Consider the following 14,961-nt stretch of genomic DNA (forward strand, 5'->3'; position numbering starts at 1 on the left):
ATTACTTTTTTATAATTCTAGATTACTATATATATTTTTGAATTATTTATTTTAAATTATTAAAATAGTATACAAAAGTTAAATTTTCATAATTTTAATGTATATGTTGGTTCATTTACATAAAATTCTCATCTTAATATTAAAATGTTTAATTTGAAAATCTGAACAATAAAGTTTTATATTAATTGATTGATAATATCAAATCAGTTAATGACATATAATATTTCTATACTTTTCTTAAGTGAGAGGTATTGGATGGAACAAATAGTCTAAAAACTAGAGTTTTTCCATGAAATCGTGTATAAGATCTCAAATCTATTATCAAATAAGAGAGGATATGTAGTGCCTATCCTCATTCACATCTTTTCTAGACTTATTGTTGCTATTATTATCAGACTATGTAGACTAGTTTTATGTTGATGGTTTAGTGGTATTGTTTTGACACTATCAGATATTATGATATGGATTCAGTTGATATATGATGAGATCATTTAGACTTTACATTTCATGTATGTATGATGATCATTACATTGTTTTCAGTTATTAATGATGATTAGTTAGATGGTTTATTATCTCATGTGTTTTATTATGGTTACTTACCCCATACTTGCATGTGTATGGTGTGCGTGTTTTCTTATTGTATGGCATTTTTGATGTGGTTAAAGAAGGGAGTCGTAGTCACCTGCTTAGTCGGGATCTACACGATGCACCACTTATTGCCATTGCCTGTTTAGCTTAGCATTATATATATTGTATGTTCATGCATGGTTTTTCTACAGGTTGCAGGTACTGAGCATCGACTTCCCTAAATTTCTAGGATGAGCATACCTTATTATACTATCTCAATGATAAGAGAAGGGAGATAAATTCTCAAGTCCAAATCCCAAACCCTAAAAACCATTTGTCCTAGTGAGTTAGGACAAGTATCAGAGTTGAGTACCCACCGAATGTGGCGGATGACATATTTCATGATTTTTAACCCTTTAGACTGATTTTGTATGATTTGTTCTATGATGGGTTTTCATATTTTATCTTGGAGGTCTATGGTGAATTTTCCATTAATTAAGTCTTAATAAATAGATTTAATTAATAAATTAATTATTTGAGAAAATTAATAAAATATCATGATCTTTGATATTTTGATTATAAGTAATTAAATGAGAATTAATTGAGGAAAAAGAATTAAAAGAAAAGAAAATTAGTAAATTAAAATTAATAATAATTATAAAATAATAATAAAATAATAAATAAAATAATAATAATAAAAGTTATAAAAATTTCAATCAAAGTTATAAAATTTAAATGGAAATATATAAAAAGTAAATTGGAGTTATAAGCTTACATGGGAATTAACACACTTCTCTATTTCTCAAGTGTCAACAACACGGGGGTTAGTGCATCAATTAAGCACATGGTGTCTACAACCCTATGGCTCATCAAAAAGGTTGGAAAAGACCTATGCTTAGTTGGTGACACCTTCTAGCTGTTTCTAGAAGCATTCTCGAGGTTTCCTAAGAGCTCTTTATATTTAGGCATTCCTAGAAGCTTAGACATAGCGTTTAGAGTGCAATTAGAGCATTGGAGGATTCAAGAGTTTTGAAGAAGGGAGCTTGCTCTGCGAGTTTTCTGAGGAAGAGCGATTTAGCATCAGAATCAGGGTAGATTCTTGTGATTTTACTTATGCTATTTCCGCATCTTGTTTTCCTTGTCTTCTTCGTGTCTTCCATATGTCTTCTGAGGAATTTCATATTTTTTATGCATTTTCAATATGGGCAATTAAATTTATTTGAGAATTTTATTTGCATAGATCTAAAAGGAAAATGGGGCTAGGGTTTAAATTGTGGCCAAATCCATTAGATTAATATTATATATATATATATATATATATATATATATATATATATATATATATATATATATATATATATATATATATATATATATATATATATATATATATATATATATATATATATATATATATATATATATATATAAGTATGCATATATATATACATATATATATATATTTCATTAAAAAATTCGAATGTCTCATATTTCACAGCGAGCGAATGACGCATCGTGATCGAGGAAGGCATTTTAATAAAACGTAACATTTAAAAATATAATTTAAAATGTGAATGGGCGGAGGGGACGTGATTTTTTCCCACCCCCATCGGCGGCAATGCCAAACGGACTGCGGTACCGCAGAGTACCTGCGGTCTGCAGTGTACTTGTGACCGCAGCGTACCCTGTGATCCGCGAGTCACGTATATATGCTTGTTTAAAAGTTCTTTTAACTTTTGATATAAATGAAATCGTAATTCGGTTTTCATATGATATTTCGTTTCAATCGAATTCGATGTTATTTGATTTTATAAAACGCGATAATAATAAATATTGATGTTATTCGATAATAATAAATATTTATATATTATATATGTATGTATATATATATATTTAAATATAAATATATATATATATATATGTATATATGTAATATGTAAATATGTTATTAATAAATTTAAAATTATTTGATAAAAGATTTAAGAATTTCTTTTTTTATAATAATGAATAATTTTGTAATTTTATAATTTAACTTTTAAAATTTAATTAATAGTTTTAAATTATAAAATATATAAAGTATATGAAATTTAATTAAAAGTTGGTGGGGAACGATTTCAACAGAATATTGTAATTGGAAATTGGATTTTAGACTTATAAAGGAAAACTTTTATCCATCCAAAAACAATACATGGAAGAAATGATCCTCTAATTCTTTCCATAAACTTGTAAACGTAAATTGAGACTTTTGCATTTAAATTCAAAATTGAAAACTTAGCAAAACCAAAACATGTGTTTACATTGTGTATTCTTTATGCTATTGTTTTGGGTTTTGGGTTTTGGGTTGACTAGTGTTGACCAGTTATAGGACGTCTACCAGAGGCTTGGGAGTTATGTGATTGTGATGTCATGATGATGTTTTAATCTCGATCTTTATAAACCCAACCATGGTTATGTGATGGAATGCTCTATTTATTTGTTGTAATACTGATTGTTATAGTTGAGATTTCTTATTTATGAGACACTTGACTTAACCATTATTTTTGGTCATCGATCAGTTATCCTTGGTTATTTTCTAGTCGCCATGATGGGACTGAAATGTGGATATATTCTTGATGATGTCATGTTGTGACATGTTTGACTCAACCATTTTTGGAGTCTTCGATTAGTATGATTGAGATATATTTTGGTTATTGAGAACCATTGGATACTTTTGATTATCAGTGATACTTCAGTTGCCAATAGAGAGCTGTTGTGTTCATGATTTTCTATGGATGTTTGCTCATGGAGATTTGATGTTTTTATTCATATTTGATGATTTTATTATGGATTATTTTTTTGATTTTGAGATTTATGAGTCCATGAGCATTAGGGTAGGATATCTGCATGTAGTGATGGGAAGTGGCTTGCAATGGGGGTCGGGGTCCTAAGAGGCTGCCAGGGTAACTCATTGTAAGTTGGATTAATAAGTGATAACATTCACACCTAATACTAACTGAATGAACCTAAAAAGATAAGAGTTTTGGTTCTCGCCCATGCCTTGAGTGCTTGTATAGGCTAGGATGGGAGTAGTGAGAATGCATGGTTGTGACCTTGCATTCCATAGTATGCCTTGTCAGTATGAGAGGATACTAGTGGCCGCATGAGATCAGTATGGACCCGTGGAGTTTAGCTAACTGCCAAGGTAACTTGTATGTGATAAATGCGATGACACTTTCTCACTTGCATAGTAGGTTCCTACTTGTCATTGTGTGCCTCTGGGAAGTAGATGTCAGTTTTGTGATTGGAACCTTTGAGTTAGTATACTTTTAGGATTCCTGGACTTATAGAGAGACGTGCTATGTGATTTTGATATCCTGTTTGGGACTTGAGATTATCTCCTTAGCACGGTGGGAGTGGACCACTTAGGTACCATGCAGTTGGGTGGAAGTGTATTTTCCACTCTTATCATTTTGAGATTCATTGAGACATCGTGGCTGATGCATCCTTCGTGATGGTGGATATGTATCCTTTCATTGATGATTAACATATGTTAGATGATGTTATCTTATGCTTATATTTGCATGTTAGATTACTTTCTACATATGATGTTGTATATGTTAGGAGTGACATTCCTACTATGTTAATACCGATGATCTCTTCGGTGATTTGGGATGTTATGCATGGAGGGATGGCTAGGGCCCACGATGGTCTAATGATACTATTAACGGTCGGGAGGAACCTTGCACTTAGTTTATTTTGTTTGATCTTTATGATGGATGTATATGTCTTCTATGATGATGTATCATGTGATTATCTCTACTTTGATGTATCATGGATTGGAATAGGATGATGTACCTTATTCTACATATGTATATTCTTTGAGCTTGTCATACCCTGTGACATGTACAGAGGATGATTGAGCATTTGGAAATGTAATGTTTAAACATTGGACTTATCATTATTATTTCATGTGGATGTTGTACTAGATGGATTCTTGTATGTAATTCAATGTTAAGGGATTCTTAAAGAATGAAATCGGTTATGTATGTTATGTTTACTTTTAGATGGACATTGCTATTGCTTCCGTTATTGTGAATAAGTTATGTATGGTATTTACTTTCATGTAAAAAAAAAAGTGTTACTAAACTTAGTGAAATTCTAGGTTAATTCTTTGGATCCCTTGGCAGGGCATTACATTTTGTATCAGAGCTCGAGTTTCTACATTGGGAGCTCTGGGTATTTTGGAACAACTAGAACTGTGAACTATTAAGTGTATCTCTTCAACTTGAAACTAGGTGAACTGAAACAAAACCTAAACTGTTACTTTTATATTTTTCATACTTCAACACTTAGTTATCAAAACTGAAAATTTTACTTAAACCTAAACATAGAATTGAACTTAGTCTATTGCAAACATGTGTCTTTTGATTGTAATAGTACCTTGTTCTGTTGTAGGATGGTGTTTGGGACTAGGTCTTCTGTTAGAGGCCGTGGTAGAGGCCGAGGAAGAGGCCATGGTCATGGCGGAGCCATCAGTACCCATGAGTCTACCCATGAGGGATCAACTCGTGTAGAGAGCAGGGAAGAGCACTCTAGTAGGTAGCAGGAAGAGAGCCGTAGACAGGACCAAGTTGAGTCTAATGAGGTTAGTCTGAGACAGATGATGCAGACTATTCTAGAGTGTCTACCTCCTATTCAAGAACAGATTAAAGTGCATCAGACAGAACAAGAGCATAGACCCAGGTCTAGGAGTCCTCGGAAGGATCGTCAGAGGTCCATTGTGTCCACTCAGATGAAAGATCTTTCAAGATCCAAGGTCAAGCCTTTCAATGGGCAAGGTTCTGGTTATGTGGCCGAGCAGTGGCTGATTTCCCTCGAAAGAATTTTTTCCATGTAGGATTTTGACAACAATGTTAAGGCAAGATTTGTGATCACCAATTTAGAGAATTTGGGGCCACTTGGTGGACAATTGAGGAGAAGAAGCTAGGAATCGATATGAGCAGTGTCATGTGGGAACTATTCTTAGAGAGTTTTCGTGAACGATTCCTACCAGAGGAATGGAAGTATCAAAGGGCAAATGAAATTCATAATCTCAAGCAGTACACTATGTCAGTGATCGAGTATGAGCGTAATTTTTATGAGCTTATGTCTTTTTCAGGATTTAGTGAAAATTCAGCTCAGTTGACACAACACTTTATTAAGGGTTTGAATAATCATATAATTGGGGGTGTCAAGGTATTTGAGCCAAAAACTCTCAAGGATGCGGTACATCGAGCAATCCTTGTTGAGCAAAGTGTCAACCTTGGTCAAGGTGGTTTTGTAGGAGCACCAACAACATCAGGATCTAAAGGCAACATCAATTCAAGTGGTAACAAGAAGCCTTTCTTTTCTAAGGGAAAACAGTATCAGCAGACGTAGCAGTAGAAGGGATCAAATTCTTAGGCTCAAGGTGGTGGCAAAGGTTCTAACTTTAAGAACAATCACAATGCTCAACACAATAAATAGAATCAACCCAATCAGCCAGCTCAGAGTAGCCAGTCTTTTGTTAGTAGGAACAATCGCCAGCAATCTAATGTACCACCTATGGGAAGAGGATCTGGCAGGAATACAGAATGTTTTTCATGTGGTCAAATTGGACATTATGCAGCTCAGTGTCCACAACGACCACCTCAATTTTCAGGACCTAGGCCTACAGCTTCAGAACCTACAGTTGGTGATGCAGGTAGAGCTCATAGAGTTTTTGTAGCAGTTGATCAGCATCAGGCAGATCATCAGGGAACAATGGTTGAGACCACGGGTGTTATTCGAGGTATATCTCTTTCAGTATTGTTTGATTCAGGAGCTAAAAATTCATTTATTTCACCATCTATAGTTTCTAAGTGTAAGCTGGATGCGGTGAAGCAAGATCATGGTTGGCAAGTGGAACTAGCCTCAGGGATCAAGGTCTCCACGGATTCTGTAGTTCATAAGTGTGGGATTAGATTAGGAAGCTTTGATACTGCAGTGGATCTTCGAGTCATACCCCTTGGCTCCTATGATGTGGTTTTAGGCATGGACTAGCTTGGATCTCATAGAGCCAGTATAGATTGCAGGAAGAAGATTATTTTGCACCAAGATGACCAAGGGAATGATGTGAAGATAGTTGGGATACCAAGGCCTATATCTCTGCGGATGATTTCTGCTATGCAAATGAAGCGGAGTTTCTGTAAGGGATGTTAGATATTTGTTGTTATGGTAAATGATCTTGATGAGGAAGATCCTGTGAGGAAGACTTTAGATCACCCAATTTTACAGGAGTATGCAGATGTCTTTCCAAGTGAGATTCTAGGCATGCCTCCAAAGAGGGACATTGATTTTAGTATTGATCTGATTCCTAGAGTAGAGCCTATCTCTAAAGCTCCTTATCGTATGAGTACTCAGGAATTGGGTGAGCTACGTCTTCAGCTAGAGGAACTTCTGGCCAAAGGGAGCATTCGACCTAGCGTATCACCATGGGGAGCTCCAGTGCTCTTTGTGAAGAAGAAAGATGGTTCTTTGCGCATTTGTATTGACTACAGACAGTTGAACAAGGTGACTATTAAGAACAGGTATCCTTTTCCTAGGATTGATGACTTATTTGATCAGATCAAGGAAGCTACAATATTCTCCAAGATTGACCTTAAGTTAGGATACCACCAGCTTCGTATTAAGGAAGCAGATATTCACAAGACCGCTTTTCGAACTCGCTATGGGCATTATGAGTTCACAGTGGTACCTTTTGGGTTGACTAATGCTCCATCAGTGTTCATGAGTTTGATGAATGGTGTTTTTCGATCATATCTGGACAGGTTTGTTCTCATGTTTCTTGATGACATATTGATATATTCTAAGACTCAGAAGGAGCATGAGGAACACTTGCGATTGGTTTTGTAGTGTTTGAGAGACAATCAACTTTATGCCAATGCCACTAAGTGTGAATTCTTCAAATCGGAGATTCGGTATTTAGGGCATGTCATCTCAGGTGATGGTATTTCAGTGGATCCTGCAAAGATTCAGGCGATAATAGATTGGCCTACCTCGACTAATGTTTCAGAGATTCGTAGTTTCATGGGCCTAGCTGGTTATTATCGCAGATTTGTCTAGAACTTCTCTAGGATAGCACATCCTATCACTTCTCTTCAGAGGAAAGGTAAGAAGTTTGTGTGGACAGAGAAATGTGAGGAAGCATTTCAGGTGCTCAAGGAGCTTTTGACTAGTGCATCGATTCTAGCTATACCCAATCCAAAAGGTGATTTCATGGTGTATACAGATGCTTCTCTCGAAGGGATTGGAGCAGTGTTGATGCAGAATGGACGGGTGATTGCGTATGAATCATGCAAGCTCAAGGATCATGAGTTAAATTACCCTACACATGATCTTGAGTTAGCAACAGTAGTTCATGCTTTGACAAGATGGAGACATTTCTTGTTGGGGCACAGATTTGAGCTACATAGTGATCATCGTAGTCTTCAGTATATTTTTACTCAGCCTAATTTGAATGCTCGCCAGAGACAATGGATGGAATTTTTATGCGAGTATGATTTTGAGGTTAAGTACATTCAGGGTAAGGAGAATGTGGTGGCAAATACTTTGAGTCGCAGGAGACATGTGGTATCATCGATGACTTTTAGTGTTGATTTGAGGAGTCAGATTCTTTAGGCACTTCCTACGGATTCATGGTATCAAGAAGTGTGCAGAGAGATAGATTCAAGAATACCCTTGGAAGGTAAGTTTGCAGGTTATGTTCGAGAATCAGATGGTCTTTTGAGACATTTGGGGAGGATTTATGTGCCATTACTGGATGAGCTTCGCACCTTGATTCTGGTAGAAGCCCATCGTACACCTTACTCAGCACATCCAGGTGTCAAGAAGATGCATGTTGATTTGAGACGTTTGTTCTTTTGGTCTGGGATGAAGCGAGACATTGCTGATTTTGTGGCTAGGTGTCTTCAGTGTCAAAGAGTCAAGGCAGAACACCAGCACCCGGCAGGACTATTGCAGCCTAATCTCATTCCTTCTTGGAAATGGGATATCATCTCCATGGATTTCATAGTAGGATTACCTATGACAGTTCGACGTCATGATGCTATCATGGTCACCGTTGATCGGTTGACTAAGGTGGCGCATTTTTCACCTATCAGGTCTTCCTACACAACAGCTTCTGTAGCTAATGTCTTCATGCGTGACATTGTGAGATTACATGGTATTCCTAGAAAGATTATTTCTGACAGGGATCCTGTATTCACATCTGCATTTTGGACATCGTTGCAGCATGAGCTTGGAGCACAGTTAAACTTTAGTTCGGCATATCATCCAGAGACTGATGGTTAGACAGAGAGGGTGAACCAAGTTTTGGAGGATATGTTACAAATGTATGTGATGGATAGGCAGACACATTGGGAGGACTATCTCTACCTAGTGGAGTTTGCTTACAACAATGGGTATCATAGTTCTATTGGCATGGCACCTTTTCAAGCTTTATATGGTTGTCCTTGTCGTACACCCTTGAGTTGGCACAACCTTGAAGATCGCATTCTGTTGGGTCTTGAGATGCTTTGTGATATGGAGCAATAGGTAGTGCATATCTGTGAGCATTTGACTACGGCACAGGATAGGCAGAAGAAGTATGCTGATGCTCATAGGACAGATAAGTAGTTTGCTGTGGGTGATAAGGTTTTCTTGAGAGTGCGATCGCGAAAGAGTCCGATCCGATATGGAAAGGGTTCTAAGCTAGCACCTCGCTTTGTGGCACCATTCGAGATTTTGGAGAGGATTGGCCCGGTTGCTTACCGTCTTGCTCTACCACCCAGCCTAGCTCGCATTCATGATATTTTCCATGTTTCATTGCTTAGGCAGTATATTCCTGATATCGTGCATGTTCTTAATTGGAATGCGTTGCAGGTAGAGGACGGGCAGCTGGCTTTGGAGCTGGTTCGTATTCTGGAGCAACGAGAGTTGACCCTTAGGGGTCGAACCATCGAGCAGGTAAGGGTCCAATGGGACCCTACTGATGATTCTTCAGCTACTTGGGAGGATGCAGCTAGAATGAGGGAGTTATATCCCTATTTGTTTGTAGGCTTCCAGGAGTAAGCCTAATCCAAGGGGGGGTGGATGTAGTGCCTACCCTCGTTCACATCTTTTCTAGACTTATTGTTGCTATTATTATCAGACTATGTAGACTAGTTTTATGTTGATGGTTTAGTGGTATTGTTTTGACACTATCAGATATTATGATATGGATTCAGTTGATATATGATGAGATCATTTAGACTTTAAATTTCATGCATGTATGATGATCATTACATTGTTTTCAGTTATTAATGATGATTAGTTAGATGGTTTATTATCTCATGTGTTTTATTATGGTTACTTACCCCATACTTGCATGTGTATGGTGTGCGTGTTTTCTTATTGTATGGCGTTTCTGATGTGGTTAAGGAAGGGAGTCGTAGTCACCTGCTTAGTCGGGATCTACACGATGCACCACTTCTTGCCATTGCCTGTTTAGCTTAGCATTATATATATTGTATGTACATGCATGATTTTTCTGCAGGTTGCAGGTACCAGGTATAGACTTTCCTAAATTGCCAGGATGAGCGTACCCTATTATACTATCTCAATGATAAGAGAAGGGAGATAAATTCTCAAGTCCAAATCCAAAACCCTAAAAACCATTTGTCCTAGTGAGTTAGGACAAGTATCAGAGTTGAGTACCCACCGAATGTGTCAGATGACATATTTCGTGATTTTTAACCCTTTAGACTGATTTTGTATGATTTGTTCTATGATAGGTTTTCATATTTTATCTTGGAGGTCTATGGTGAATTTTCCATTAATTAAGTCTTAATAAATAGATTTAATTAATAAATTAATTATTTGAGAAAATTAATAAAATATCATGATCTTTGATATTTTGATTATAAGTAATTAAATGAGAATTAATTGAGGAAAAAGAATTAAAATAAAAGAAAATTAGTAAATTAAAATTAATAATAATTATAAAATAATAATAAAATAATAAATAAAATAATAATAATAAAAGTTATAAAAATTAAAATGAAAGTTATAAAATTTAAATGAAAATTATATAAAAAGTAAATTGGAGTTATAAGCTTGCATGGGAATTAACGCACTTCTCTATTTCTCAAGTGTCAACAACATGGGGGTTAGTGCATCAATTAAGCACATGGTGTCTACAACCCTATGGCTCATCAAAAAGGTTGGAAAAGACCTATGCTTAGTTGGTGACACCTTCTAGCTGTTTCTAGAAGCATTCTCGAGGTTTCCTAAGAGCTCTTTATATTCAGGCATTCCTAGAAGCTTAGACATAGCGTTTAGAGTGCAATTGGAGCATTGGAGGATTCGAGAGTTTTGAAGAAGGGAGCTTGCTCTACGGGTTTTCTGAGGAAGAGCAATTTAGCATCAGAATCCGAGTAGATTCTTGTGATTTTACTTATGCTATTTTCGCATCTTGCTTTCCCTGTCTTCTTCGTGTCTTCCATATGTCTTCTGAGGAATTTCATATTTTTATGCATTTTCAATATGGGCAATTAAATTTATTTGAGAATTTTATTTGCATAGATCTGAAAGGAAAATGGGGCTAGGGTTTAAATTGTGGCCAAATCCATTAGATTAATATTTGGATAATTTTGTGATTTAAAAACTTATAGGAAAATTCTGAGAACTGAAATTTATATATATATTTATATTTCCAAATCTGAATACATATATGCATATATATATATATAAATTCAATTATATATATATATATATATATATATATATATATATATATATATATATATATATATATATATATATATATAAACTGTGATATTTGATTAAATTATGTATATATATATAGACACACACACACACACTCACACACACATATATATACTTTAATATATATATATATATATATATACACACACACACACACATATACGTATGCATATATATACATATATATATATATATATATTTCATTAAAAAATTCGAATGTCACATATTTCACAGCGAGCGAATGACGCATCGTGATCGAGGAAGGCGTTTTAATAAAACACAACATTTAAAAATATAATTTAAAATGTGAATGGGCAGAGGGGACGTGATTTTTTCCCACCCCCGCCGGCGGCAATGCCAAATGGACTGCGGTACCGTAGAGTACCTGCGGTCTGCAGCGTACCTGCGACTGCAGCGTACCCTGCGATCCGCGGGTCACGTATATATGCTTGTTTAAAAGTTCTTTTAACATTTGATATAAATGAAATCGTAATTCAATTTTCATATGATATTTCGTTTCAATCGAATTCGATGTTATTCGATTTTATAAAACGCGATAATAATAAATATTTATATATTGTATATGTATATATATATATATATATATATATATATGTAATATGTAAATATGTTATTAATAAATTTAAAATTATTTGATAAAAGATTTAAAAATTTCTTTTTTTTATAATAATGAATAATTTTGTAATTTTATAATTTAACTATTAAAATTTAATTAATAGTTTTAAATTATAAAATATATAAAGTATACGAAATTTAATTAAAAGTTGGTGGGGAACAATTTCAATAGAATATTGTAATTGGAAATTGGATTTTAGACTTATAAAGGAAAACTTTTATCCATCCAAAAACAATACATGGAAAAAATGATCCTCTAATTCTTTCTCTAAGCTTGGAAACGTAAACCGAGACTTTTGCATTTAAATTCAAAATTGAAAACTTAGCAAAACCAAAACATGTGTTTACATTGTGTATTCTTTATGCTATTGTTTTGGGTTTTGGGTTGACTAGTGTTGACCAGTTATAGGACGTCTACCAAAGGCTTGGGAGTTATGTGATTGTGATTTCATGATGATGTTTTAATCTTGATCTTTATAAACCCAACCATGGTTATGTGATGGAATGCTCTATGTATTGGTTGTAGTACTAATTGTTATAGTTGAGATTTCTTATTTATGAGACACTTGACTTAACCATTATTTTTTGTCATCGATCAGTTATCCTTAGTTATTTTCTAGTCGCCATGATGGGACTGAAATGTGGATATATTCTTGATGATGTCATGTTGTGACATGTTTGACTCAACCATTTTTGGAGTCTTCGATCAGTATAATTGAGATATATTTTGGTTATTGAGAACCATTGGATACTTTTGATTATCAGTGATACTTCAGTTGCCAATAGAGAGCTGTTGTGTTCATGATTTTCTATGGATGTTTGCTCATGGAGATTTAATGCTTTTATGCATATTTGATGATTTTATTATGGATTATTTTTGTGATTTTGAGATTTATGAGTCCATGAGCATTAGGGTAGGATATCTGCATGTAGTGACGGGAAGTGGCTTGCAATGGGGGCCAGGGTCCTAAGAGGCTGTCAGGGTAACTCATTGTAAGTTGGATTAATAAGTGATAACATTCACACCTAATACTAACTGAATGAACCTAAAAAGATAAGAGTTTTGGTTCTCGCCCATGCCTTGAGTGCTTGTATAGGCTAGGATGGGAGTAGTGAGAACGCATGGTTGCGACCTTGCATTCCATAGTATGCCTTGTCAGTATGAGAGGATACTAGTGGCCGCATGAGATCAGTATGGACCCGTGGAGTTTAGCTAACTGCCAGGGTAACTTGTATGTGATAAATGCGATGACACTTTCCCGCTTGCATAGTAGGTTCCTACATGTCACCGTGTGCCTCTGGGAAGTAGATGTCAGTTTTGTGATTGGAACCTTTGAGTTAGTATACTTTTAGGATTCCTGGACTTATAGAGAGACGTGCTATGTGATTTTGATAGCCTATTTGGGACTTGAGATTATCTCCTCAGCACGGTGGGAGTGGACCACTTAGGTACCACGTGGTCGGGTGGTAGTGTATTTTCCACTCTTATCATTTTGAGATTCATTGAGACATCGTGGCTGATGCGTCCTTCGTGATGGTGGATATGTATCCTTTCATTGATGATTAGCATATGTTAGATGATGTTATCTTATGCTTATATTTGCATGTTAGATTACTTTCTACATATGATGTTGTATATGTTAGGAGTGACATTCCTACTATGTTAATACCAATGATCTCTTCGGTGATTTGGGATGTTACGCACGGAGGGATGGCTAGGGCCCACGATGGTCTAATGATGCTATTAACGGTCGGGGGGAACCATGCACTTAGTTTATTTTGTTTGATCTTTATGATGGATGTATATGTCTTCTATGATGATGTATCATGTGATTATCTCTACTTTGATGTATCATGGATTGGAATAGGATGATGTACCTTATTCTACATATGTATATTCTTTGAGCTTGTCATACCCTGTGACATGTACAGAGGATGATTGAGCATTTGGAAATGTAATGTTTAAACATTGGACTTATCATTATTATTTCATGTGGATGTTGTACTAGATGGATTCTTGTATGTAATTCAACCTTAAGGGATTCTTAAAGAATGAAATCGGTTATGTATGTTATGTTTACTTTTAGATGGACATTGCTATTGCTTCCGTTATTGTGAATAAGTTATGTATGGTATTTACTTTCATGTTAAAAAAAAAATGTTACTAAACTTAGTGAAATTCTAGGTTAATTCTTTGGATCCCTTGGCGGGGCATTACAGGATAAATTAATTTCATCATTTTACTATTTGAAATTTGTACATGTTACTTTAGAAAATATTTCAAAACTTTTAAAAACTAAAAAATAATAAGTTTTAGTTGAAACTGGTTTTATTAGTAACTAGTTAAAGCAAACTGATTACAATAGTATATGCTTATTGACAAATAAGTAACGTGTTTCCATTGTCGTATTCAAATGATAGAGAAGTGTTCTCCACAAACTTGTAGAGCCTAAGCTATACATACAATTTCAATGATAATTTTTTGATTGCTTACGCATTCCACATAGAAATTGTTTAGTGAGAAAATAGACTATTTGAAAGTGTGGCCCACCTATTTAGAAATGTCCCAATAATACTTATAGACAAATGTTCTAGTAGTGCACAAATGGACCAATTATGAACCAAAACAACCAAGAAATGATGAGCTATTGAGCTATTGGTATATGTGAAACTTATCAATGAATTTTTAGCTATAATTTATTTGACTCCTTAAAAATTAATATCTAAAAAGTTGGTGCACAAATGGTGGGATGTTGATTCATTAGAATAGCTTCCGTTGAGTCTCTCACCTATCCCGTTCTTGGAAAGGAAACTATTGTCTCTAGATATTAGATTTGGCTTAGGATTGCCCATTTAAAATATCTTAGGGTTCCCTGCACAAATGGTGGGAATGTTTATCTAGCCATCACGACCTAAATATTAGAGTGGGGTTCCATGGAGTGGGTGTAGGTGGTAGAAAATTTTGAAGAATACTTT

Source organism: Cupressus sempervirens, chromosome 5 (assembly GCF_028749045.1).
Source record: "Cupressus sempervirens isolate cs-2001-9-10 chromosome 5, ASM2874904v1, whole genome shotgun sequence".
NCBI classification, from domain to species: domain Eukaryota; kingdom Viridiplantae; phylum Streptophyta; class Pinopsida; order Cupressales; family Cupressaceae; genus Cupressus; species Cupressus sempervirens.